This window comes from Papio anubis, chromosome 9, assembly GCF_008728515.1.
Source record: "Papio anubis isolate 15944 chromosome 9, Panubis1.0, whole genome shotgun sequence".
NCBI lineage: Eukaryota > Metazoa > Chordata > Mammalia > Primates > Cercopithecidae > Papio > Papio anubis.
The window spans coordinates 18,666,308-18,693,365 of record NC_044984.1 but is presented as its reverse complement, the minus strand read 5'-3'; the positions used below and the strand labels follow the sequence as shown (position 1 = coordinate 18,693,365).

The 27,058-nt window shown below is 38.9% G+C and overlaps 2 long non-coding RNA genes across 3 annotated transcripts in view; one reads left to right on the top strand and one right to left on the bottom strand.

The window, feature by feature from the left end:
- LOC103875659 overlaps nucleotides 1–27,058 on the top strand; it is a 59,106-nt gene that overhangs the window by 11,673 nt on the left and 20,375 nt on the right. The window contains exon 3 of one of the 2 annotated variants that reach the window (XR_004176017.1): nucleotides 19,132–19,168. The exons of the other annotated variant lie outside the window; for it this stretch is intronic. This is a non-coding gene — a long non-coding RNA (uncharacterized LOC103875659). Of the gene's footprint in view, nucleotides 1–19,131; nucleotides 19,169–27,058 lie in introns of those variants that run through there. 2 annotated transcript variants of the gene reach the window in all.
- Nucleotides 1,116–27,058, bottom strand: LOC103875658. Its single transcript, XR_001892542.3, has 4 exons — nucleotides 26,303–27,058; nucleotides 21,680–25,807; nucleotides 3,804–4,064; nucleotides 1,116–1,695 (listed from the first exon to the last, which is right to left on the bottom strand). It is a non-coding gene; the product is annotated as an uncharacterized LOC103875658 (long non-coding RNA).

Sequence of the window (27,058 nt, the reverse complement as noted above, 5' to 3'; positions counted from 1 at the left end):
AATAAATGTGATACACCACATAAACGGAATTAAAAACAAAAATCACATGATCGTCTCAAAGATGCAGAAATAGCATTTGACAGCATCCAGCATTCCTTTATGATTAAAACTCTCAGCAAAATTGGCATACAAGGGACATACCTCAGTGTAATAAAAGCCATCTTTTATTACATTTGCAGTGACCTGGTTGAGACTGGAGACTATTATTCTAAGTGAAGTAATTCAGGAATAGAAAATCAAACACCGTATGTTCTCACTCATATGTGGGAGCTAAGCTATGAGGATGCAAAGGCATAGAGTCATACTATGGACTTTGGGAACTTGAAGGGAAGGGTGGGAGCGGGACGAGAGATAAAAGACTACAAATAGGGTACGGTGTATACTGCTCAGGTGATGGCTGCACCAAAATCTCACAAAGCACTACTAAAGAACTTATTCATGTAACCGAATACAACCTGTACCCCAATAACATATGGAAAAATAAATTTCAAAATAAAAAAGATTACCCTACAATCCCTCCTCTTCTGCTTCTGTTGTGAAAACAGAAGGTTGGGAAAAGACATGACTGACATACTCCAAGTTTTTCTGCATTACAGAATTGACTGGGTAACCACACTGCTATATGGAGCTTGACAGCGCATTCGTGACAGTTTTACTAAATACAAGTCACTTTATCACAAAAATGAATAAATAAATAATTTATCCTGGAATAAATCATCAAGTACTCAGAAATAAATCTAATGAGTGAAGTGTAACATCTCTACTCCAAAAAAATACAGAATGTCGGCTGGGCATGGTGGCTCGTGCCTGTAATCTCAGCACTTTGGGAGGCCAAGGTGAGCAGATTGCTAGAGCCCAGGGGTTTGAGAACAGCCTGGGCAACATGGTGAAACCCCATCTCTCCAAAACAAACAAACAAAAAAATTAGCCGGGCCTAGTGGCACACATTTGTAGTCCTAGCTACTTGGAAGGCTGAGGTAGGAGAATTGATTGAACCCAGGAGGTTAAGATTGCCAGTGAGAGATGATTGTGCCACTGTACTCCAGCCTGGATGACAGTGCAAGACCCTGTCCCCAAAAAATAAAATAAATAAAATAAAAAATAACAAAAATTATTGGGAGACAGATATTCTATTCATCAATTAGAAGACTCAATATTGTAAAAATACCATTTTCTCCCAAATTGATCTATAGATTCAATGCAATCCCAGTCCAAATCCCAGCTAAATATATTTTTAATGAATTTAACAAGCTGGTTCAAATATTTGCATAGTAATACAAAGAACAGTCAGACTTTCACTTTCAGGTATCAAGATTTATTATATTGCTGCAGTAATTAAGAGAATTGGTGAAAGGATAGATATTAGTCAGTGGAAAAGAAAAGAGTCCACTTGATGCATGATAAAAGTAACATACGATTAGTTAGGAAAAGGATATTCTTTTTAGTCAGTGTTGCTAGGTCAACTGGATATGAATCAGTTGGGTAAACACAGGTGAAAATGTGGATCTTGAGCTTCTGCCTCACATCATATGCAAATATCAGTTCCAGATATACTGTAGATCTATCTATATGTGAAAGCTAAAACAACTGAGCTTCTTGGCACAGAAAGACAAACATCACATGTTCTCATTCATCTGTGGGAGCTAAAAAAGTGGATCCCATGGTGGTAGAGGGTAGAATGCTGGTTACCAGGGGCTGAGAAAGGAAGGGAGAAGGGGGCATGATAAGAAGTTAGTTAATAGGTACAAAAGTGCAGTTAAACAGTAGGAATAAGTTCTAACATTCAATAGTACAGTAGGGAAATTACAATTAAGAATAATTTATTGTACATTTCAAAATAGCTAGAAGATAATTATAATATTCCCAACACAAAGAAAAGATAAATGTTTGAAGTGATGGATATCCCAATTACCCTGATTGTTACACAATGTATACATGTATCAAAATATCACATGTACCCCAAAAATATGTGTAACTATTTTTGTTGAGACAAGGTCTTGCTCTGTTGCCCAGGCTGTGGTGCAGTGGTGCGATCTCGGTTCACTGCAGCCTCGACCTCCCAGGCTCCAGCAATCCTCCCATCTCAGCCTCCCAAGTAGCTAGGACTACAGGCACATGCTACCACACCTGGCTAATTTTTGCATTTTTTGTAGAGATGGGGTTTCACCATGTTGAACCCCTAGGCCCAAGTAATCTGCCTGCCTCAGCCTCCCAAGGTGCTGGGATTACAGGCATGAACCACCACACCTGACTGTATAATTATTATATATCAATTAAATTTGTTTTTTAAAAAAAGGACTTCTGGAATAAATCATAAAATAATATTTTAATAAAATTTATAAAACAAAATATTATAAAATTTATTAAAAAGATTTATTAAACAGAATTTAAAAGGGACTAACCATAAAAGAAACAAAAATTGATCAATTATATTACATTAAAATTAATAATGTCTGTTCATCAAAGACATCACTAAGAAGTGAAAAGTTAAGCCCCAGAGTGGAAGATGTTTCCATACATCTTACTGACAAAAGACTCCGATTCAGAATACAAGAGAACTCCTAAAATCAATAAGAAATATACAGACAATCCAATAGAAAAACTGGGCAAGAAACTTGAATAGACACTTTGCAAAAGAGGATATCCAAAGGGTCCGTAAACATATCTAAAGGCACTCAGCTTCTTCAGTTGAAACAAGAATGAGACACCATGACCATCTCCCACTGAGGGTAAAAATAAAAATGACAGTACCAAGAGTTGACAAGGATGAAAAGCAAGTGAAATTCACATAAAACTTCTTGGGAAAAATTATTCAGCAGTTTCCACTAGAGATGATTACCATATGCTCCAGCAGTTTCACTCCTTGGTATGTATACACACACACACACACACACACACACACACACACACACACACACAAATGTGTATCTATCCTCCCTAAAAAACATATATAAGAATGTTTATAGAAACACTGTTAATATTAATGAAAAAATGGTGGACTTTTCATACAACAGAATAGTTAGTACTATAGAGCACCAAGGATGACACAGATTTGCTATGTGCAACACCAGGAATAAATCTTACAAACATAATATCCAGCTAACAGAGACAGACCGAAAAAGTACATCCTCTTTGGTTACATTTATATAAATTCCAGAATCAGGCAAAACTATTCCACAGTTTAGAAGTCAAGGTGGGCCGGGCACGGTGGCTTATGCTTGTAATCCCAGCACTTTGGGAGGCTGAGGCGGGCGGATCATCTGAGGTCCGGAGTTTGAGACCAGCCTGACCAACATGGTGAAAACCCGTCTCTAGTAAAAATACAAGGTTAGCCGGGCATGGTAGAGCACAACTGTAATCCCAGCTACTCAGGAGGCTGAGGCAGGAGAATTGCTTGAACCCAGGAGGTGGAGGTTGCAGTAAGCCGAGATCACATCATTGCAAGCCAGCCTGGGCAGCAGAGCAAAACTCCATCTTAAAAAAAAAAAAAAGTCAAGGTGGTGGTTACATTTGGGGCCGTAAAGACTGGATGGTTATACTAGAATGGACTTTGGGCTTCTAATAATAGTGTATTTATTTTTCAGGGTATTGATAATTTCCTTTGTGGAAATCGATAAAACTATGCCCTGTGGTCTGAACACTTTTCTGTATATTTGTTATACTTCAATAAACATGTATTTTTCCTCAAACATCCAAAGCATTTCGCAAGAGAGAAACACCGATTTCTCTTTGCCTAAAACAAATGCGGGATCTCAAGCACCCCTAGCTCAGGTATGAGGCCAACTAAACCATTTCACACTCACAAATGACAGATGTCTCCAGCTGCAATTTTCTAAGGCTGATACATTCCCAAGGTTCAACTGCTCCACTTAGGAGGACTTTTTCCACTCGGCTGGTCTTTCTATTTGGCCATCCTCTTAAGTGTGAGTTCTGTTTTCTCCTTCCATACATGGTTCTGATGCTGATAAGATCAGACTTTGTTGGATTTCAGAAATGTATTTTCCATTTCTTAATTGCAATGGCAGCCATAATACAATTGCAGAAAGACAATTTGCCATCCAAATCTTTAAAAAAAAAAAAAAGAAAAGAAAAAAAAGGAAAGGAAAGAAAGAACAAAGGAAAAAACAACTTAAATGCTAATCCATCTGCATTGTTTGATCCCAGCATCCTCATTTTAAATTCCCATTGAATCTTATTGTGTAATTTTAGTGTTTTGCAAAGAACCAAGTTTTTATGAATTCCTACAGGCTGGAATCCTAGATATTTATCCCTTTATTCTTGATATTTCATTTTCAACGTCAAAAACAGTATTAATTCAACTTCACATTTTACCAAATGTTATGTCAATGTTCCAAAACCCCCTGGCCCCCACGTTAATTCTTTCCCACTTTTGATTAGTCTATTCCATGAGAACTACAGCAACTGAAATTGCCCCAGAAGAAAAGAGACAGAAGTAGAATTTAGTTATTGACTTTTCCAAAGGTCATGGTAATGAATATATAAAACAATCAGGTGATAAATAATTGCTGGTACAAAATGAGCAGTGCAAATGACTTCCTACTGAGATTTTTTAACTTTCTCTACGATTAAGCTATGGTAAAGAGCAGTGTCTACCAATTATAATTTCTAATAAAGAATCTGGCCTAAAAGGTTTTTTAATTACTTTTATTGAGCTATCTAGACTTGTCTCTATTTTTTACAATTGGTACAATTAATCTATAAGAGCAAATTTTAGTCATCTTCCTTTAAAGACTATGTAATTCTGATACTAATTTTATCTTATATCAAGATAAAAACCTACATAAGGAGAACAAAGACTAATAAGTCACAACTTGTACTTTCATTCAGAATAATTGACAAGAACATTTCTTATTTAAAGTAGTGGTACATAGTTAGGTTTTCTTCCACTACTAAAAAGTCTTTACCAATAAAAATATGCATACTTGTAATATATTCAGAATGCAATGAAATCATAAAATCACAGGTAAATAAAAAAATATATTTACCTGCCAATATCTGTTTTTATTACTGACAATTGGGTAGGGAAAAAATTTTGCAAGTCTGACCATTCCTTTAGAAATCACAATGACCCTAAAGTAATATTTTTCTTCCAAGTGTTAGTAATTTCCATGGCAACTCTCCATCTGCTTTTCACTATTTTCACAGACTTTTCAAATTAAGCTTACATATGTCAATGTTCCAAGATTATCTTTGTGTTTGCATAAACCATATGACTCTTTGACAAAGTTCAATGCACCATAACATTAGAGAAATATTTAAATGTCACATCTGTTATGTAAAAAAAAAAAAAAAAAGACTGATGTAAAATAGAAGTGAAGTTGGGATGGGAGCACTATTTCTACAAATTCATTTGTAATCCATTTTTAAGCCAATGACTACAGGCTTCTCCTTAGTTTCTAAATCAGAAAACTGATTTAGATTACAAGGAGAAAGAATTCTATACAGAATATTCTTAAGTTTATCCAATACTTAAAATCTATAGGAAATATCTAATTTCCCAATCTAACCATATATTAGCAGTCTCCATTCCATGAATTACACAAGTTTTACTAAGGATTATATAAAACGGTAAGGTCTCCTTTCCACTGTACTTTCAGTGTTTGCCTCTCCAAAACTAATGTTGAAATTTAATTGCTATTATCACAGTTTTAAAGATGTGGGACCATTCAAAGGTGATTAGGCCAGGAGAGTTCCACCCTCATGGGTGGAATTGGTGCCATTATAAAAGGGCAAGTTCAGCCCCCTGTTGCTCTCTCTTATCCTCTCCCCTTCTGCCATGTGATGATGTAGCAAAAAGACCCTTGCAAATAGCCAGCATCTTGATATTGTACTTATATTGTACTTCCCAGCCTCCAGAACTCTGAGCCGATAAATATCTGTTCATTTTAAATTACCAAGTCTCAGGTAGTCTGTTATAGCAGCACAATGGACCAAGACACCTTTAAAAAAATAAATAAATAAAATAAAACTTACTAAAAGCCAGATGGGAGCTATGTGTCAAATAAATTTGGAACATCTTTTCCCACTACCAAATCCCTGTCATAATGTTAATAGAGAATGGCTTCAAAAATAGTTAGGACCATGAGAAGTGTCCTGTTTTGAAAAAAAATTAAACTTTCATCCAGGATTTCTTATTTATTCTTCAGTCATATGTAACAGAAATCCACCACAAGATCTTATAGAGAAGAAAAACCAACAGAACCCTTAACCTTTAACGATTGAGACTTTGGTACTAAGAAAGGCAATTATCTTAATGGCTACATTTCCTACCAAAACAAAAAAAACATTAATTTTAAGAAGACTTTCTTAAAGATGCAAAAAATAATCTTATGTGGCATTGTCCAATGGATTTGTTTTCTTCTTTTTTAAGTAGGTAGATCAGTCTTGCGTATAGAGAAGGCACATGTTCAATGACTTCTTTAGAAGAGTTGAGAAGAACATCACTGTTGTAATCTTATCTACCACTCTAACTTGCTCTTGAGCCCCAAATCTCTACTGTTTGCTTTTATCTGTTCAGACCATTGAAATTCCCTGAAGAAAGACTCACATCTGAGAAAGACAAACCATGACACGTCAGCTCAGTTTATTTACTCCCTAGCAAAGAGCAGTGCTCTGAGAAAATAGAATAAGTATGTTTCCATAAGATAGGATGCTACTAGGCGGGTGCAGTGGCTCATGCCTGTAATCCCAGCCCTTTGAGAGGCCAAGGCAGGGGGATTGCAAGGTCAGAAGTTCGAGACCAGCCTGGCCCGTATGGTGAAACCCTGTCTCTACTAAAAAAATTTAAAATTATCTCAGCGTGGTGGCGGGTGCCTGTAGTCCCAGCTACTAGGGAGGCTGAGGCAGAAGAATCGCTTGAACCCGGGAGGCGGAGTTTGCAGTGAGCCAAGATCATGCCACTGCACTCCAGCCTGGGCGACAGAGCAAGACTCAGTCTCAAAAAAAAAAAGAGATAGGATGTTAGTGTCCCTACTGGAACTCTACCTAGCAAGACCAGACTGGAGTGAGCACCTACAGAAAAAGACCTTTTAAAAGCTGGGCAGGGAGAGTGTCATGAGCACATTAATTATCTGGAGCAGGCCCAAACATGGAATGACAAAGTCAGTCAAGTTTAACTTCTTTCAGTTTGTTCAGTGTGTTAGGCATGCCTTAATGCAGTGATGTTTAACCTTGTTTGTATGGCAGATTCCTTCCAGAACGTGATAGAAAGCTAAGTTTTCCCAAAAGTTTTCCCTTCAGGCATGGCTATAATTCATGTGATAGTATGTGACAGGATTTCCTTCTTTGTATGGATGAATAATATTCCCTTGTATGCGTGTACCAAATTTTCTTTATTCAGTCATCAATCAATAAACATTGGTGGTTTCCACCTTTTGGCTATTGTAAGTAATGCTGCAATGAACATGGGAGTTCAAATATCTCTTCCAAATCCTGATTTCAGTTCTTTTGGATAAACACCCAGAAATGGGAATGCTGGGTGGTAGTTCTATTTTTTAATTTTTTGAAGAATCTCCATATTGTTTTCCACAAAAGTGGACATCATGCTACGTGAAATCAGCCAGTCACAGAAGGACAGTACTGCGTGATTTCATTTATATGAGGTTTTTAAAGTAGTCAGACTCATAGAAACAAAAAGTAGAATGGTGGTTGCAAAAGCTGGAGGAAGGTGGAAGTAGGGAGTTGCTGTTCAATGGGTATAAAGTTTCAGTCGTACAAGATGAAAAAGTTCTAAATATCTGCTGTACATTATGCTTATAGTTAAAATTTTGTTAAGAGGGTAGATCTCAAGTTATAAGTATTTTACCACAAAAAAGTGGCTATAATATTTGCATTAACTTTACGGAGTTCAAGGTCTTTCTGATGCACCAGATTAAGAGTCCTTGATCTAGAGGATCCCTAGAACCCAAGGACGTTCTCTGTCCCATGATGACTCAGGCAGACAGGACATACCTGAGGAGACAGGACCTCTCCAGAAAGTCAGAATGGTGACACTAACCCTCCATTGTAACCAGCAGGATCTCTTATCTGCTGCAATTCAGAATAGCTATTGCTATTACATTTTTTGATTTAAAAAAATCAGAGAATTTGTAATCTTGTCAATTACCAATTCCCATTCTTCGTTCCATGTCATGGTAAAGAAGGTATCTGTAGCAGCTGTTTAGAATTATCTAAAGCAACTGTGACATCAGAAATAATATACCTTTGCCCTTACTGATATGAAAGAATTTTTTTTTTTTTGAGACAGAGTCTTGCTCTGTTGCCCAGGCTGGAGTGCAGTGGCATGATCTTGGCTCACTGCAAGCTCCTCCTCCTGGGTTGACACCATTCTCCTGCCTCAGCCTCCCAAGTAGCTGGGACTACAGGCGCCCACCGCCACGCCCGGCTAAGTTTTTGTATTTTTAGTAGAGACAGTGTTTCACTGTGTTAGCCAGGATGATCTCAAACTCCTGACCTCGTGATCTGCCTGCCTTGACCTCTCAAAGTGCTGGGATTACAGGCGTGAGCCACTGTGCCTGACCAAGAATATTTTTTTTTAAAGTGGAAGGGAAGGACAAAGGAAGGAAGGAAAAAGGAGAGTTAACATCTTAGTAAAGATGTTCTATCTGTACATAATTGGTTGATGTATATATAAATCTATACACATATAGACTATATAATTATAGTCTGTTATATATAAGAATATAGATACACATACTATATATATATTATTATACATAGAATGTATGTCCATATGTATATTTCTAATTAGAAAATGTATAACCAGAGAGATCATTGTCAGGTTCGTAGGCAAAACCACTTCTGAAGTTAATTAATAATGAGGATTATAGGAGTAGATGTAAAGATTCAAAGAAGTAGAAACCAAATCAATATTTTCTGAAACTTTACTCTTCATCTTGAACCTGTCAGTGTGGCAATCTAAGGTTCTTTGTGTGCTTAAGTTGCAAAGTCTTACCCTAACACACAATTCCATATGGAATAATCAAACAATCCAAATGTCAGAATTCAGACAATTCTTAATGGAAACCTAAAAAGAAACATAAAGAAAAGTGCCCTAACCTTCAATTAAAAACAAAATGTGTAAATTTTTCTTAAAGAAAATATTTTCTAACCACCTACTCTCTCTGTCCCAAAATTTCCATTTATTAAAATTCATTTATCCCCTTACCATCCTGGAAAATTCCAGATTATCTCTCCACTGCCTTTGACCATGCTGCTCTCTCGCTGTGAATAGAACTCTGCCATCTTGAGGTCCTTTCATGCCTTTATTTGGAGTAATTAGGGCTATTGATTTCACTGAACACTTTTTGAGTGATCCTGGAGATCCTTAGTTGTGATATACTGTTTACTGTTTTTTTTTTTTTTTAAATTCTTTTAAGGTCTCCATGTTATTGTTTTTAAACTTTTATTGCTGCTCTCACTCCTTCCCCTTCGTCCTATACCCCACCACACTAGGCTTAGCCACCTCCTTCTCCATCGTATTTATGCAGCTCATATATAAATTTATCCTGGCGTTTATGGCACCAAAATCTCCCCAAATTTAAATAAATTCTCTCAGATAATTAGTTTCCTAGAATATTACAAGCTAGCATATCTGGTCCTCCAGCCCCACCCACTCTCTTACACACACACACACACACACACGTTTGCATTATCCCCATGTAATTTCCAAAAGATAATACAAACTCTTTCAAAATAGGCTTAGATTAACTTATATAGCACCTATTAAGTGTTAGACTCTGTTGGCTTTAAATACCTTTTCATTGCATCAGCTTCCACAGTAGCTTTTACTCTCATTTTGGAGCTCAGGAAACTGACGCACGGAAATCTAGGTAAATTTCCCAAAGTCGTACAACCAATGAGTGACAAAGCCAGGACGCAAGCTGGCCATTGGCCTCCATCATAAAGGGACATCTGGCTCTTTCCTCTCATTTGATCCTATATAGTAGTAGCTTCTGCAGAGTCTCCCAAATTGATCCCTTGTCAATTTCCACTGCCCAATCCAGGCTCTCACCATAAAACTAGTCTCCCCACTTAACAGTTCCCATCTCACCCACAACGTGCACCTCCAGGAAAAAACTTTACATACATTGTGATCATCACATAGTCCCCTGATAAAGAAGCCCTATTATTTCTCAGATTATGTCCAGATATCCAGGTTTCTCCTGCTAAAAATTGGGCTCTCTGTCCCTTGGGCTTCTACAGCATTTTTGCACCTACTTCACAAGCATCTGTTTCACACTGGGGACACAGAGGGATAGAGACCTTGCCATCAGAGAACTTACAGTCCAGTAAGAGAAAGCAGACACTTAAGAATGTGAAAGAGTATGTGTCTAAGTCCATTTTCTGTCGCTTATAACAGGATATCTTAAACTGGGTAATTTATAAAGAAAAGAAATTTATTTCTTACAGTTATGGAGTCTAAGTCCAAGGTTGAAGGGCCACATCTGGTGAGGGTTTTCTCGCTGGTAGGAGGGAGCAAAGGGCATTACGTGATGATGCCTGCTCAAGTCTCACTGTCTCTTTTTATAAAGTCCTACTCCCATAATAACCCATGAATTCATTATTCCATTAATCTACTAATGGATTTATCCATACATGAGGGCAGAGCCTTCATGACCCAATTATCTCTTAAAGCTCCCACCTCTCAATGCTGCCACATGGAGGATTAAATTTCAACGTGAGTTTTGGATGGGAAAAATACTCAAATCATAGCATTCTTTTACTGGCCCCCCCAAAACTCATGTCCTCCTCCTATACAAATACCTTCATTCCATCCTCATAGTCCCACAGTCTAAACTACTTCCAGCACCAACTCAAAAGTCCAAATTCCAGAGCCTCATCTATGAGCCTATGAAATCAAAACAAGTTATTTACTGCCAGGATACAATGGTGAGACAGGCATAGAGTAAACATTCCCATGGCAAAAGGAAAAAATAGGCCAGGATACAGGAGTCATGGGCCCCGAAAAAGTCCAAACCCCAGCAGGGCAGACCCCAAAGCTGGAAAATAATCTCTTGCTATCATGTGCAACTTCCTGGAGATACTGGGTTGGGGATTAGGCCCCCAAGGCCTAAGGCAGTTCCATCCCTATGTCTTTACTTGAAGCAGTCCACATGGCTGGTCATAAGGGTTAGAGTCCAGTACCTGTAATTTTCCCAGATAGCGATTGCATGCCGCCTGTGGTTCAACAGTTCTGGGGTCCTGATGGCTGTCTGGCTCCCATGGCTCCACTAGGCCTCACTTCCACAGCTGTACTAGACATTGCCCAGGTGAGGACTCTGTGGCAGCTCCAACGTCACATTTTCACTCTGGCATTGCTCTAGTGGGGGCCTTCTGCAGTGGCTCTGCCCCTGCAACAGGTCTCTCCCTGTTTTAGGAACATGCCTTGAAATCTGGCTGAAGGCTGACAACCTCCACAGCTCTTGCTTTCTGCAAGCCTGCAGAATTAGCACCACATGGACACTGCCAAGGCTTACTTAACACCTTGGGCCATTCGAACTCCAGTTAGAGTGGCCAAGAAACACTGCACCAGAATTTGGGGAGCAGAGTTCCAAGGTGGCCCTGGGCAGCAAGCCTGTGGAGTGTGCATTGGGTCCCTCCCTTGAAATCACTGTGCCCTTATAGGCCTGTGGGCCTGTGATGGCCTGTGATGGGAGGGGCAGACTCAAAGATCTGTGAAATGCCTTCAGGGTCTGTCTCCCATTGTCTTAAGAAATAGCACCTGGCTCCCTCCTATCCATGCTAGTCTCTTTGGCAAAGGTAGCTGGACTATACCCTTGGTTTCCTCTCCTGAACATGCTTTTTCACCCTTTACATGGCCTGGCTGAGCTTTCCAAATCTTTCTACTTTGCTTCTCTTTTGATCATAAATTACATCTTCAAGTCATATTTTCCCTCTTGCAGCTTAGCATAAGTAATTAAAAGCAGTAAGGCAAAAGCCTGAATGCTTTGCTACTTGGGTATTTCTTCTGCCAGCTACCCTAGTTCATCAATCTCAAGTTCAGCCTTCCACAAAGCCCTTGGCCATGGATGCAGATCTGCCAAGTTATTTGCCAATTTATAACAAGGACACAAGGATGGTCTTTATTAGTTTTCTTTCTTTTCTTTTCCTTTTTTCTTTTTTTTTTTTTTTTTTTTTCTTTTTTGAGACAAGGTCTGGCTCTGTCATCTAGAGTGCAACCTCACTCACTGCAACCCCAGGCTCAAGCCATCCTCCCACCTCAGCCTCCCAAGTAGCTTGGACTACAGGCATGCCCCACCGCACCCAACTAGTTTTTGTATTTTTTGTAGAAACAAGGTTTTGCCATGTTGCCCAGATTGGTCTCAAACTTGTGAGCTCAAGCAATCCACCCACCTTGACCTCCCAAAGTGCTGGAATTATAGGCGTGAGCCACCACACCCAGCTACTACAGTTTTCAAAACCTTGTTCCTGAGTTCCATCTGAAACCTCACTAGAATGGCCTTTACTATCCAGATTTCAATCAGGCCATGACCACTGAACCAGTCTCCAAGGAGTTCTAAGCTTTCCCTAGTCTTCTAGGAGCCCACTGAGACCCCAGAGCCCATTGAAATTATTCAAACTAGCCAATTCTAAGCCCTTAGCAGAACATAGACTTTTTCTCACCTACTTCTCCTAATTCTTCCAGCCTCTGCCCATTACCTAGTTCAAAAGCCACTTTTACCTTTTCAGGTATTCATTGTTAGCACCACCCTACTCTCAATTCCAATTTTCTGTCCTAGTTCATTTCTGTTTCATATAAGAGAGTATCTAAAACTCGATAATTTATAAAGAAAAGGAGTTTATTTCTCACAATTATGGAGCCTGAGAATTCCAAGGTCAAGGGACCACATCTGGTGAGGGTCTTCTTGCTGGTGGGGACTCTGCAGAGTCCCAAGGCAATGCAGGGCATCGCATGGAGGAAGGAGCTGATTAGCCTCACATGGTTACTCAGGTCTCTCTTCCTCTTCTTACAAAGCCATCAGTCCTGCTCCCATGATACCATATTAATCCATTAACCCATTAATTTATTATTCCATTAATGAATTTATCCATTCATGAGGGCAAAGCCTTCATGACCCAATCACCACTTAAAGTCTCCACCTCTCAATACTGACACACTGGGGATTAAACTTCAGCTTGAGTTTGGGAGGAGACAAATATTCAAACCACAGATTCATGCTACAGGCACCTTTAGTAATATTTGAAAAATACAGTGAAATAGCAAAGAAGGGAGAGTGACCAGTGGGAGGGTTCGAGAGAGACTGAGGTTCTTGGAGTGCTACGTCATGGAAGGGGCACTTCCACAGGAGGAAACAACATGAGACACAGCACAGAGAAACATTACATTACGGTCTAGTTCACCCAGCATAATTGAAGTGGAAGTTGCAAGACAGGTAAGCATGAAATAAGAGATAAGATCTCACACCAGTTAGAATGGTGATCATTAGAGAGTCAGAAAACAACAGATGCAGGAGAGGATGTGGAGAAATAGGAACACTTTTACATTGTTGGTGGGAGTGTAAACTAGTTCAACCATTGTGGAAGACAGTTTGGAGATTCCTCAAGGATCTAGAACTAGAAATACCATTTGACCCAGCCATCCCATTACTGGGTATATACCCAAAGGATTATAAATCGTGCTACTATAAGGACACATGCACATGTATGTTTATTGTGGCACTATTCACAATAGCAAAGACTTGGAACCAACCCAAATGTCCATTAATGATAGACTGGATAAAGAAAATGTGGCACACATACACCATGGAATACTATGCAGCCATAAAAAAAGGATGAGTTCATGTCCTTTGCAGGGACATGGATGAAGCTGGAAACCATCATTCTCAGCAAACTATCACAAGAACAGAAAACCAAACACCGCATGTTCTCACTCATAAATGGGAGTTGAACAATAGAACACATGGACACAGGGAGGGGAACATCACACACTGGGGCCTGTTGTGGAGTGGGAGGCTAGGGGAGGGATAGCATTAGGAGAAATACCTAATATAGGTGAAAGGTTGACGGGTGCAGTAAACCACCATGGCACGTGTATACCTATGTAACAAAACTGCATGCTCTGTACATGTATTAGAGAACTTAAACTATAGTAATAAGAAAAAAAAAAAAAAGAAATAAGAGAGAAGGTGTGGGGGAAAGTTTTTGTATGGATATCTAGAGTTTATCCTACACTGTTCTTGTTAGCACTTGCCTCTTTAATACTTATAATAATTGCAACCCATATTTGTTTATTTATAAGTACAAGTCAGGACTTTGCTAATTATTTTACATGTATTATTTCACTTACATCTCACTACAGTACTGGAAATTAATTATTCTGATTTCACAAATAAGGCAACTAAGGCCCAAAGATATTAAGTAGCTCATTTCAAAGCAATCTAAATTCCTTTATCTAAATTCACATTGCACTTTTAGTCTGTATTATCCAAAGCTTGACATTCATTTATTGTCCTTCTGATCACCATATCTCCCAAATTGGGGAACAAAATAAAGCAATATTTTCTTTAATTTTTTTCTACAGCATCTTGCAAAGAGCTGGGAAAAGCATAAATATGTAAACATTCTAGCATAAAAGTCACTTAAATAAATCCATATAAGGCTCTTTTACAACTGATCTATTAAAGCTTTGCATTGAAATGCAAGTCAAGACTATTATTTTTATAGTGGTTTTCATAACTGAAAAGATCATTGATTCTATTAGCTTTTTGTCCATTATGGCCAGGCTGAGGATGATCACAACGCAGGTCAACCAAAGTCTGCAAAGTTGACTGCAAAGGGGGCAGACCAGCCCCTGCCCCTACCTCAGTATGTGAAGACACACCAAGAACACTGCTGGGACCCAACAAATAGCAAATAATGCTTTAGAGCAGCATTAGAAAGCTTTTTGAACTCTCCGTTCAGTCATACAGGAACACAGTAATAACACTGGAAGGGATTTTAATCCGTCTGTCCCTTTTTTTTTTTTTTTTTTTTTTTTTTTGAGACAGAGTCTCACTCTGTTGCCCACATTGGAATGCAGTGGTGTGATCTCAGCTCACTGCAACCTCCAGCTCCCGAATTCAAGCAATTCCCATGCCTCAGCCTCCCGAGAAGCTGGGACTACAGGCGTGGGCCACCTCCCCTGCAAGTGTGCCTTTCATATGCAACCCAACTAATCCAGAGTCCTTACTTCAAACCGCCTCCTCTCTCTGGCTTTTCCACTCCAGAAGGCATTATTCTTCTGCCCTAAGCATACCAGAGCCACGTACCAGAAAACCAGGGGCAGTCCCTACACATTGGAGCCCGTTGAAATTATTCAAACTAGCCAATCCTAGGCCCATGTACCTTGTTCCTTCCTGTGGACTCACAATAAAGGCTCTTGCTCATGCTTTCGTCCTGTTCCTTCTGCCTCCTGAGTGACCCTGGTGCTTCCCTCATATGGCCCTGTGTGGCATGCTGTGCCTCCTGTGTTTTTGGAACTGTGAGTAAAAATGTCTTCCTCCATGACAGTCATTTCCATGTCTGCATGTCTTACCATACATGATTAAAACAAATCCCAGATACATTTTTAAATTATGATATTGGGGGAGTTTCCTAACCTTCCTGTGATTCAGTCTCCACATGTTTACAGTGAAAATAATATCACCTGCCTCAAACAAACTGTTACGAAAATAATTAATATATAGAAAATATTGAGTTCAGTACTCAATATGTAGGGCACATTTAATAGCTCTTCGGTATTTTTATGAGGATTAATAATAAATCATAAAATAATGTATTCTAAAATTAGCATTCTAGGCTGGGTGCAGTGGCTCACACCTGTAATCCTAGCACTTTGGAAGGTTGAGGCAGGTGGATCACCTGAGCTCATTAGTTCAAGACCAGCCTGGGCAACATGGCAAAACCCCATCTCTCCTAAAAATACAAAAAAATTAGCCAGGCATGGTGGCACATGCCTGTAATCCCAGCTACTCAGGAAGCTGTGGCTCCTGAGTAGCTTAAGCCTGGGAGGTGGAGGTTGCAGTGAGCCAAGATCATGCCACTGCACTCCAGCATGGGCAACAGAGGGAGACTCTGTCTCAGGAAAAAAAATATATATATATAGCATTTTAAACCAGTATACTTTGCAAACTATGGATTACTGCTATGGCTTGAATGTCCCTCCTAAACACATGTTGAGATTTCATTGCCTTTGTAACAGTATTAAGGGGTGAGATCTTATGAGGTGATTAAGTCATGAGGGCTCTGCAGATGGCTGCCGTCTGTGTTTATGAGGGTTCTGCCCTCATGAATGGATTAATACCATTACCACAGGAGTGGATTAGTTTTATTGAGACTGGGTTTGTCCTAAAAGTGAGTTTGGCCAAATTTCCTGTCTCCGTCCTGCCATCGCACACGATCACTTGCCCTTGCACCATGTTATGATGCAGCAAGAAGGCCCTCAACAGATGCCAGTACCATGCTCTTGGTCTTCCCAACCTCCAGAACTGTGAGAAATAAATTTCTCTTTGTTATAAATTACCCAGTCTTTGGCGTTCTGTTGCAGTGGCAGAAACAGTCTAAGACAATTACTTTTAGTTTTTACAGTCATACATTTAGCACGCATGGGTTCAGCAATATGTGAGAAACACTAAAGTTTCATACCATCTTAATAATGTCTAGTTTTGCAAAGGAAGGAATTAAATTGAGTACAATATGAGTATGATTTTAGTATGAGTGGCCCTGGACAATGGCCCAAACTCTAGTTTCAACATGGCTTCCAACAGCCTGACCAATGGGTTATTAAGTAATAAAACTTTCTTTGATTCTCTGTGGAAAATACCCTTGCAACCCACTCCCCCTAAAAAAGTTGGCTGTTGATGTAAGAAAATATTAAGTAAATAAATTTAAGAAACGGATGATTGGAAGCCAGAAAATGTAAGTTTTGGATAAATTAAAGGACAAAATATTAAACTCAGCCAAAGCTGGGATGCATGATGTAAAGTTCACCAGATGCTCTATATAAAAACAAGAAAGAGCCATTCTTTAGACTGTTTCAAGGAGTGTTCCAACAAAATGCAAACTTTGCTTCTATATGAGAAATCAAACCATATTTTAAATCAAAAAAGGGCTCAACTTACAAAATAAAGGGATGTATAACAGATGACTCAGGGTAAACGTGATTAGAGGAAAAGTTAGAAGCTTACCTTTTTTTTTTTTTTGGGAAAAAGCTAGAAGCTTACTATTTTTTTTTTTTTTTAAGTTGCAGGGAAACAATAGAGAGTGAGGGCACTGGACTGACCTTTGCTGTGAATAGAAGTAGATTCAAAGTGTGAACAAAGCATTTTTCCCAGAAATACGAAGTGCACATGAGATATATCATTAACTTAGCATATTGCTATAGGAGCATTTTCTTTCATACCAAAGAATACACTGCATTATATATGAACAAATACTCAATGCAGACGAAAAATCACCATCATAGAAAATAACTAATATTTTTAAATATAAAGGCAATATATTTTCTTACACGAATTTCTAGTTCCCAGTTTTCCCAGGGGTCTCCTTCACATTGAATCAAAGGTATTAATTACTTAAAAGAAATCAATTTTGCCCGGGCACGGTGGCTCACACCTATAATCCTAGCACTTTGGGAGGCCGAGGTGGGTGGATTGCCTGAGCTCAGGCTGGGCAACACGGTGAAACCCTATCTCTAATAAAATACAAAAGAAATTAGCCAGGTGTGGCAGCGTGTGCCTATAGTCCCAGTTACTCAGGAGGCTGAGGCAGGAGGATTGCTTGAACCTAGGAGGCAGAGGTTGCAGTGAGTCAAGATTGCGCCACTGCACTCCAGCCTGGGCAACAGAGCAAGACTCTGTCTCTAAAAAAAAAAAAAAAAAAAGAAGTCAATTTTAAGTTTTAGGTTATATTTGAACACAATAGAATCAACAAGTTTTACTTTCAGAGAAATGAATTGTTTTAATCCTAAAATCTTTTATTAAGTTCAGAATGTAGAATTTATGAGACAAGATAGAAAGAATGCAGATTATGATATCAAAGTGGCTTCCTATACATAGGAAAGGATGTAAAAGCTCAAGTAGCAAGGCAAGAAGTAGAAAGAACTGAAAAGTTAAAGCTAGGCCGGGCACAGTGGCTCATGCCTATAATCCCAGCACTTGGGGAGGCCACAGCCGGAGGATCACTTGAGATCAGGAGTTCGAGACCAGCCTGGCCAATATGGTGAAACCCTGTCTCTACTAAAAATACAAAAATTAGCCGGGCATGGTGATGCACACCTGTAATCCAAGCTACTTGGGAGGCTGAGACAGGAGAATCGCTTGAATCCAAGAGACAGAGGTTGCAGTGAGCCAAGATCATGCCACTGCACTCCAGCCTGGGTGACAGAGAAAGCAACCTCTCAAAAAATATTAAATATTAAAAATTGAAAAGGTAAAGCTAGAGTAATATAATGCCTGGGACTCCAAGAAAGAAATCAGGGCCTACATACCACCTTCCTGGGCTACAACCTGAGAGAAACACCACCACCACCACTACCACACTCCTGCCAAAAAAAAAATTTCCCAAATCTCCATGCCTGGCTAGCTAGATGAGCTGGAGCTAGCATTTCTAGTAGTCCATTACTTGAGAACAGCATGCAGTAGATCCTGAAATTTCCATATGCTCACATGGGTAACATGGAAATTCTGAGAACAATAGACTTTTTAAAGGGTAATTTCATTTTTTAAGGGAAGTATAATAATGACTCCCATACAAATACAAACTGAACACAATTTAAAGATTGTTTTTAACTCATTAATTAATGAAGAGACTGCTAAGATACTACATCTGGCTCTAAAAAGAATTCAAAGAATATATACATAAATGCTGCAACAAATTTACAAATAGATGTAAAATGGAGCTGTCTGCAGGGCAATAAATTACTGCATTCCACTAGATACAATTAATTTGAATTGGACAAGAATCGTATATATCATTTTTAGTTTTCTACAACTTACAGAATTGTAAAATAGCCCAAACACAATGAAAGGAACCAGATAACTAGAAGGATACACTAGACTATGCTTTGTTTTCCATTAAAGACTCGCAATAATCTTTTCATTCATTTTACAGTCTTTTGCAATGATTGGAAGATGCCTGTGATCTGGAGGAAAAAATGAGAGTCTACAGAGACCTTGCCTCCCGAGGCAATGGCGTATCTCACAGCCAGTAGTGGTGACAGTCAAGAGAATGACCAAAAATAGGATCCAACCAGCCCACTATGAGGAACACCAGCACCGAAGGCCTGGTTACCACGGTGGGATAAGGGTCCAGTTGGTAGAGCCCAGCAAAAGCCCAGAGGGCAAAGGCCTCTTCCACTCTCATCAAGATACTAAGCTTCTCCATGAACCCAGGTACCATCTTAGGAAGGAGGAATGAGGTGAGACCCCTTGAGAGATAGGAAAAGCTTAACTTTTAATGAGTATTTAGCAGAAAGAGATTGATTTGAAACAGAAGAAACTGGGTTACTTTTTATTGACCAGGGACATATGCTGAATTGTGCCCTCACACACACAAATTTGTGTGTTGAAGCCCTAACCCTTGATACCCCAGGATGTAATTGTACTTAGAGACAGCGCCTTTAAAGAGGTGATGAAGTTAAAATGAGGCCCTAAGGGTGGACAGTAATCCAATCGGACTAGTATTATAAGTAAAGGAAATTTGGACATACAAGGAAACACCAGATGCCCACACACAGAGGAAAGACGAGGTGAGAACACAGAGAGAAGGCAGCCATTTGCAAGCTGAGGAGAGAGGCTTCATGAGAAACAAGGACTGCCAACACCCGAATCTTGGATTTCCAGCCCTTAAAACCATAAGAAAATTAATTTCTGTTGATTAAGCCATCCAGTCCCTAGCATTTCATTACAGCAGCCATAGCAAACTAATACGGCATTTTAAGGGTTGTGGGGTTTTCATTTCGTATCAGTAGGAGCAAAAGCAAGATGAAATGTCAGTTAGATAAAATGTAAAAAGCTACTTGTTTGTTTTTTGGTTTTGGACATCCTTGGGCATTTTAATCCTGTCATATAGGATGAGTGCTTCACAGATTTTTGGACACATTCTCAGACCCAAAGTTACGAATAACCTTTACTAGTTAAAGGACTTCAACAGAGCAAAGCGTATGGCCACCAAGGAAACAAGTCTCAAAGAGCTCAAAACCTCCTTCTGGCCACTGCTCAGTGTCAGGCTTCTACAGGATAGAAATGATGAGGGGGAAGCAAAAGGTGTAAGACTGGAAAGATGATATTCTTGAATCAGGTTCTTTCCTAAAATCATGATTGGCAGTTACCTTCATCCATTTGTGCTGCTATAATAAAGTACCTGATGCTGAGCAATTGATAAAGAACAGAAATGTATTTCTCTCAGCTCTAGAGGCTGAGAAGTCCAAGGTCAAGGTGCTGGCAAGTTTGGCGTCTGGTGAGGGCTGCTCCATCAGTGGCATGTTCTTGCAGTGGCATCCTCACATGGCAGAAGGAGGAGGAGTAAGGGGACCTTAAGCCACTTCCCTCCAGTCCTTTTATAAGACACTAATCCATTCACAAGTGCAGAGCCCTCATGGCCTAACCACCTGCTAAAGGCACCCCTCCTAATACCACCACAATGGGGATTAAGTCTCAACATGAATTTTGGAGGAGACATAAATGTTCAGACCATAGCAGCAGTATTTTCTCTCGTTTTCAAACCGATATGTGTTTCTGAGCTCTTCTGTTGGGGGAGGGAGATCACAAAAGTTTTCTGGAAAAGCAATTCTAAACAGATATCTGAAGAATATGTTTTTCGTTCAGTGATTGCTAAGGAAAAAAAGCTCGTAAGCTTTGACCTGAATAAGGATACACCCAAGCATAAGTGTCTGGTGTAGAAACAATGCCATGCTAACTTCAGTGAGAGAGAAAAACACAAATACTACATTTCCAAATTTAGTCAACTAGGGACATTGAGTCAGGCCAATTTAAAACCAGCCCAAAATTTCATCATTCCAAGGAGTTGAGTATTCTCTCTTATCTACTAATCTAAAATTAAATTTCCCGTTTAGCTTTGACATAGAGACTATTTATAGACATTCAAAAAAAGAAGAAAATCAAAAGGCTTAAACCCAGGTCATAGTTCCTAAAACCAAAAGCAGTGAGAAGAAAGCGACATCTAATGGTTGGTTTACTTCAAAACATCTCTGGTTGCCCCCTAAAACTCAAGAGATGAGGAAAGAGAGATTTTGACCTTAGCCATTAGAAAAAGCCTCAAAAATCCTAAAAAGTCAAAAATGTCATCCAGCCCTCTGGGAAACCGGCTCAATGCGTTCAAATTAATGTCATGCTGGGCTGCAGAAACTTTTGACCAGAAGACATTCCAAGGACTAACCATAAACAGCTTAAATGATATTAGATGCGTCATAAGATCTTTTTTTACTCTTGTTAAAAAATAACAATAACAAACACTTATGAAGTACAGGGATGTGCCAAATCCTGGCCTAAGTGTCTCATATATACTAACTCATCTAAAGATATTTTTCCACAATATTTATACACATGAATAAACAATAAATTCTACTAAAATTCTTAAGGCTAAAGTAGGAATGAATTAATGTTGTGAAAAGACAGGAATATTAAATGTATGTAATTACTTTCTTAGAACAGAATTGCAAAAGAACTTGAGAGGTCATCGTTCAGGAGCTGTTGAAAAATCCATCCCATGAGAGAAAACGCAGCATTTTCACTTATTTTTATTTATTCCTTCATTCTTTCTATCCTGCTCTTTGCTTTCTTGTCTTCCATCTTGTGAAAATACTTATGACAAACTTTTTATCCTGTCGTTGAATTTTGCTGGTACTTTTTTGGCTTAAAGGTGAACTCCTGAAGTTTATCTCCTTCCAGGCATCATCCCTTCAGTTCTGGAAACAGTTACCAGATAAATGGTGGTAACTAGCTTAAGCATCACAGGACGAATGGCCAGGCTAATATCAAGAATAAGTATATGAATCACAACTATATTTCTGCTGTAGCAAAATGTCTTCAAGTAAAAATTAGCCCATAAGCATTAACTTAAACCGCCTATTAAAAGAAGATTATTTAAAATATTACATGTTAACTATTCAACCAGTTAAATAGCAACCAATATACTGCTCCTACATTTAAATGTAGTTTCATTTTTTATACAAGTTATGGAAGCCATATGTATTCTTACCTACAGTTTTATCAGTCAATAAATTACACATGGTCTCCTGCCTATATGTAAGTTCTGTCTGAGAGACAGCATCAGGGATTTTATTTTAATAATAACCATTCCTTTGCAATGAATAAAGACATTAATTTATCTCTTATGGACTCATAATTTGTTCTGAAGCATCTTCTGTTGTTATGTGGACTCTCTTTTTCCTTGAAGGCTGGAAGAGAGCAGGGTTCCAGGGCTTCACTAGTCTCCTGCTTTTGGAGCATATCTCTCTGCTATATGTAGAAGCTTTTTTTCCTTTTTCCTTTTGTAATACTTAGAACAGAAAATGCAAATACTACATACCCTTACCAGAATATATAAAACTCTTTGCTTACATTTCTTCAATCAAGAAGAGGTTCTATTAAGAACCAAATTTCTACATGGCCCAATCTTCTTTCCTTCAACTTTAAATATCATATACAATGTATTTTACAAAGAATACGTTAGGATTATCTATTAAGCTGGTAATCTCCATTAGAGGAATTGATTATTTTGTACTCCTCAGAACAAAAGGAACACAAATTTCAGACACACAACCCAGAACAAGCATAGGGATTTAATCAGCCCACTGCTGAAAAGACAAAGCCCTGGCCCGTATTATTTATTGGTGACTTCCAGGAGCATGGACATAAGATCTTTTGTTCTTTCTGTTTCTTAAAGAGGAAAATTGCAGGAGAAAAAGAAAATCTATCCTTTTCTCTTCATACCTGTTAAGAGGAAGAAATGTTTCAGTTACATTTCTGACTATGGAAAAAATGACAAGTTACTGATTAAAAAACAAAAATCAAAGATGAACTCCATAATATTCTCCTTTCCTTAGAGTCCTCAAACTCTCACAGAGTCCAGGCCCCAGAGCCCCACTCTCAGTTCCTTCCCAAATAAAGTCCTCAACCTTTTAGGAAGCTTCCCTCCCAGCCTCACTCCAGGCATTGTTTCAAGAGGCCCTGGCACATGTTGGGCTCTCATACCTGTGCCCTAAATTAATTAACTGTAAAACGAGCATTGTTATAAGCTTATTTTCAGCTCGTCCACAGGTCAGTTTCTCTGGCCAGAGTCAGCCTGCAAATACGATAATTTCAATTTCACAATTGTATTTCTAGAGCAGTTGAGGGGAAGCAATCATGTTAGGCCAAACTAGCAACTGAGCCAGGCCTTGTGTCAGAAAGATGGGGGCTGACAGTGGCTAAGACAATTTCTTCCAAAACACTAGGTATTTAGGTCAGGAGAAGCTTAAACAAAGCAATAGCTCTTCTTGTCATCAGAGGCCTTGGTTTTCACATCTGTAAAACAAAATCCTTGGTCTAAATGACTTCTGACACTCTGACTTAACTTTTGCCACAGAGTTCAAGCTAGAAACAAGAAAGTAGCTATAAAAGCCAGGACCCTTTACGGTATAGCCAAGAGAGAAATCTAACTCACCAAAAATTCAGAGAGGGGAGTGCTTCTCATGAGAAAAGAATGAGAGACTAATTCCCAAGGATTTTCTCTTCAAACAGCACGTCGTGGAGAAAGAAAGATAAATGGAGAAACGTGGCAGTAAGAAAATTCCATAGATGAGAAAAAAGACAGGGAACTTCTTAGCACCTGCCCTAGTCGTAAATTGTCAATAGAGAGATGCTTTTCAAACTATGGTAAACAACCTGTTTTGTTTTTTATTTCTAATCTTGTTATAAGCTGATCTCTGATCTTTGTAAAGGTAGAGAGAGACATCATAACACTTCCTCTCTAAAGTATGGAAAGAGAGCAAACACTATCTGGAAGGTAATAATTACAGAGTTGCTTAGCCCCGGTCTAGCAAATTGTTAAATAAATTTTGCAGAAGTGCGTCAAAACGAGCACACCATAAAGGGCCTACTTGCAAACTAAGAAGTTAGCCTGCTAGAGTTTATGGATGCTGGCAGAAGACATGAGACTCCTGGATTATAGACAAATGAGAGGTTATTACTCACCACGATAGTAGTAGCCAGAGTATCAGCATCTGAGCCAATTCCTCCAAACCCCAGTACCCACAAGGTAATGCAAATAAGGCAAAAAAAAAAAAAAAAAAAAAACCTGAACTTAGAAAACCTGAATATTTTATAGCAGGAAATAAGCATGCCTGCTTATGCCCTGGAAAGAGATGTCATCCTTATTATATTGTGCAGTAAGCATGCTTATATGTTTGCCCCAGTGGAGGATATTACCTCTACCTGCCAAGGTGAATTAGTCTCCTATTGCTGCCATAACAAATTAGCACAAATTTAGTGGCTTAATGGATACAAATGTATTATCTTGCAGTTCTGGAGTCAGAAGTCCAAAGTGGGCCTCACTGCACTAAAATTTCTTTTCCATTTTGTTAACGTTTTAGCTTCTAGAGGTCACCAGCATGCCTTGGACCATAGCCCCATTCTTCCATCTTCAAAACTAACAAAGGCAAATTGAGTCCTTTTCACATCACATCACTCTGAACTCACTCTTCCACTTTAAAGGATGCCTGTGATTACACTGAGCCCACCTGAATAATCCAGGATAACCTTTGTATGTGAAGGTCCTTTAGTTGATCAGCATTCTTAATTTCATCTGTAACATAAATTTTCATTTGTTATGCAAGGTAACATATTCACAGGTTCCTGGGATTAAGCTCTGGACATCTTGGGGGAGCCATTATACTGCCTACCACACAAAACAATAAGAAAATCTGCCCTTTGTTTTAGAGCAAGCTTGTCCAACCTGCAGCCCACGGGCCACACGTGGACTAGAATGGCTTTGAATGCAACCCAACACAAATTGGTAAACTTTCTTAAAACATTATGAGGGTTTTTTGCGATTTTTTTTTTAGCTCATCAGCTATAGTGAGTATGTTTTTTATATGTGGCACAAGACAATTCTTCTTCCAATGTGGCCCAGGGAAGCCAAAAGATCAGACACTCCTGTTCCAGAGGGAGATACAATCTCTATTGTCCAAAGCTGTTAATTATACTATACAAGCATCCTTCAAAAGATAGTTTAGAACAAGGGGAAGTCGATGCTTTGCTTCACAAAACACACAGACGTGTGAAAGAGCCATAGAAGATGGACCCTCACGACCAGTTGCTACTCTTACATACCCGCATAAGAAACTGAGTAAGGATATTTAATTGCTTTAAACTATATGCATATATTTTTTAAATATGACACCTGACCATTTGGATCACAAAGTTATCTTGGTCTATATAGGTTAAAATCACTATAATTCCATATATTCATGGAAAGAGAAATTATACTGAATCTTTTGAACAGAAGTTTCCTAGTTTAATCACGGACAAAGTGTGTAATCAACCATCATCCACTCACAGAGATCAATGAACACTTACAGGAAACAAAGCGGTTTGAACAACCTAGTAAAGTTTGTTTGGAGGTCAACGTTGGGGAAAGAGTCTTTTGATATTCAATTCCAGGGCTAAAGAATTTTCTGTGTCAGGAAATTCTTCATACTTAACGTTAAATCTTGGTATTTGCAGCTTTAACTCATCTCTTCTTAATCTGTCCTCAGGGAGCTCTTTCACATGATCCTTAGTGTCTTCTAGAAAGGACAGAGATAAGACTCTCATGATACTCTCCATCATAAATTGTTCTGAAAGAAATTTTCCCTGCTGCTCTTATACCAAACCCATAAAAGATATGCTTTGGTAAATTTTAGTTTTCTAGTGAAGATTAATTCTATCCGTATTAAATTATTCTCATTGGAGTAAGTGGAAAGATGTTTAACATCTTTGGAGAAATATTTCCATTTTCTATTTTGTTTGTGATAAGAAGTGAAAACAGAAGTTACAACTGAAACACCAAGGAAAAAAATAGATGATAAAGTATGAGATCATACGCAGAAGTTGCAAAGGAATTAGCCCAAAAGTCCTTAACAATAGCTCTTAAAATCCTTCGTGTACATCAAGGTTATAAAAGGGCATATTGTTAAATATTGGTGAGAATTTGTGAAAATAATTTGAGAACAGCTGTTGCCCCTCTCTGAATCCCAGTGCTGCAACATCGTGAAGGAGTTTAAGGAAAACCTGACCCTTACCTCATGAGGGCAAGAGAGAGCTTCAAGAAGACTACTCTGAGAGTAAGGCAATCCTCCTAACTGATGAAAGCTGGATAAAGAAGAGTTTGCTTCTGTGTTGGAATCAGCCTTCATTTCCAAAGTTCATCCAGGCAAATCATGTGTTTCTTGTATACGATGTGTGAGCCTAGGGTCACCAGGCATGGTGTGCAAGTTGTATGCTGTCAAGGGTACAACATCTAATGTCAACATTTAATCACATGGTAGTCATCGTAAGTTTTTATGTTTACTTTCTGGTAGACGGCAATAGAGGTTCTTGTTCTAACAAAACCAGTGTGTATTACAACAATTTCCCCATAGGCAGAAATAAAGTATCTTGAGAAACGGGCACCTCTTTCTAATAAACACAAAGAACCACATGGACAAGCATGGGCACTATGTGAGTTTCGTGTGTGAGAGAAAGAGCCAGCAGAGAGGTTGTTTTTCATCCCATTCAATAGAGCTACCTAGAGAAGCTAATGAAACCTCAGCAAACAGAAGCCAGAGGTAGACCCCCTGATTGTAAGGATCTAAAGATGAAATAAGCAAGAGCATTCCGTTGGAACAAGAGAACTACAGATTAGAAATCCACCATCAGGAGAAGTTGCTGCCTACAGGACAAAAGAAAGCATCCCAGGCCAGGCGCCATGGCTCACACCTATAATCCCACCACTTTGGGAGGCTGAGGTGGGCGGATCACGAGGTCAAGAGCTTGAGACCAGCCTGGCCAACATGGTG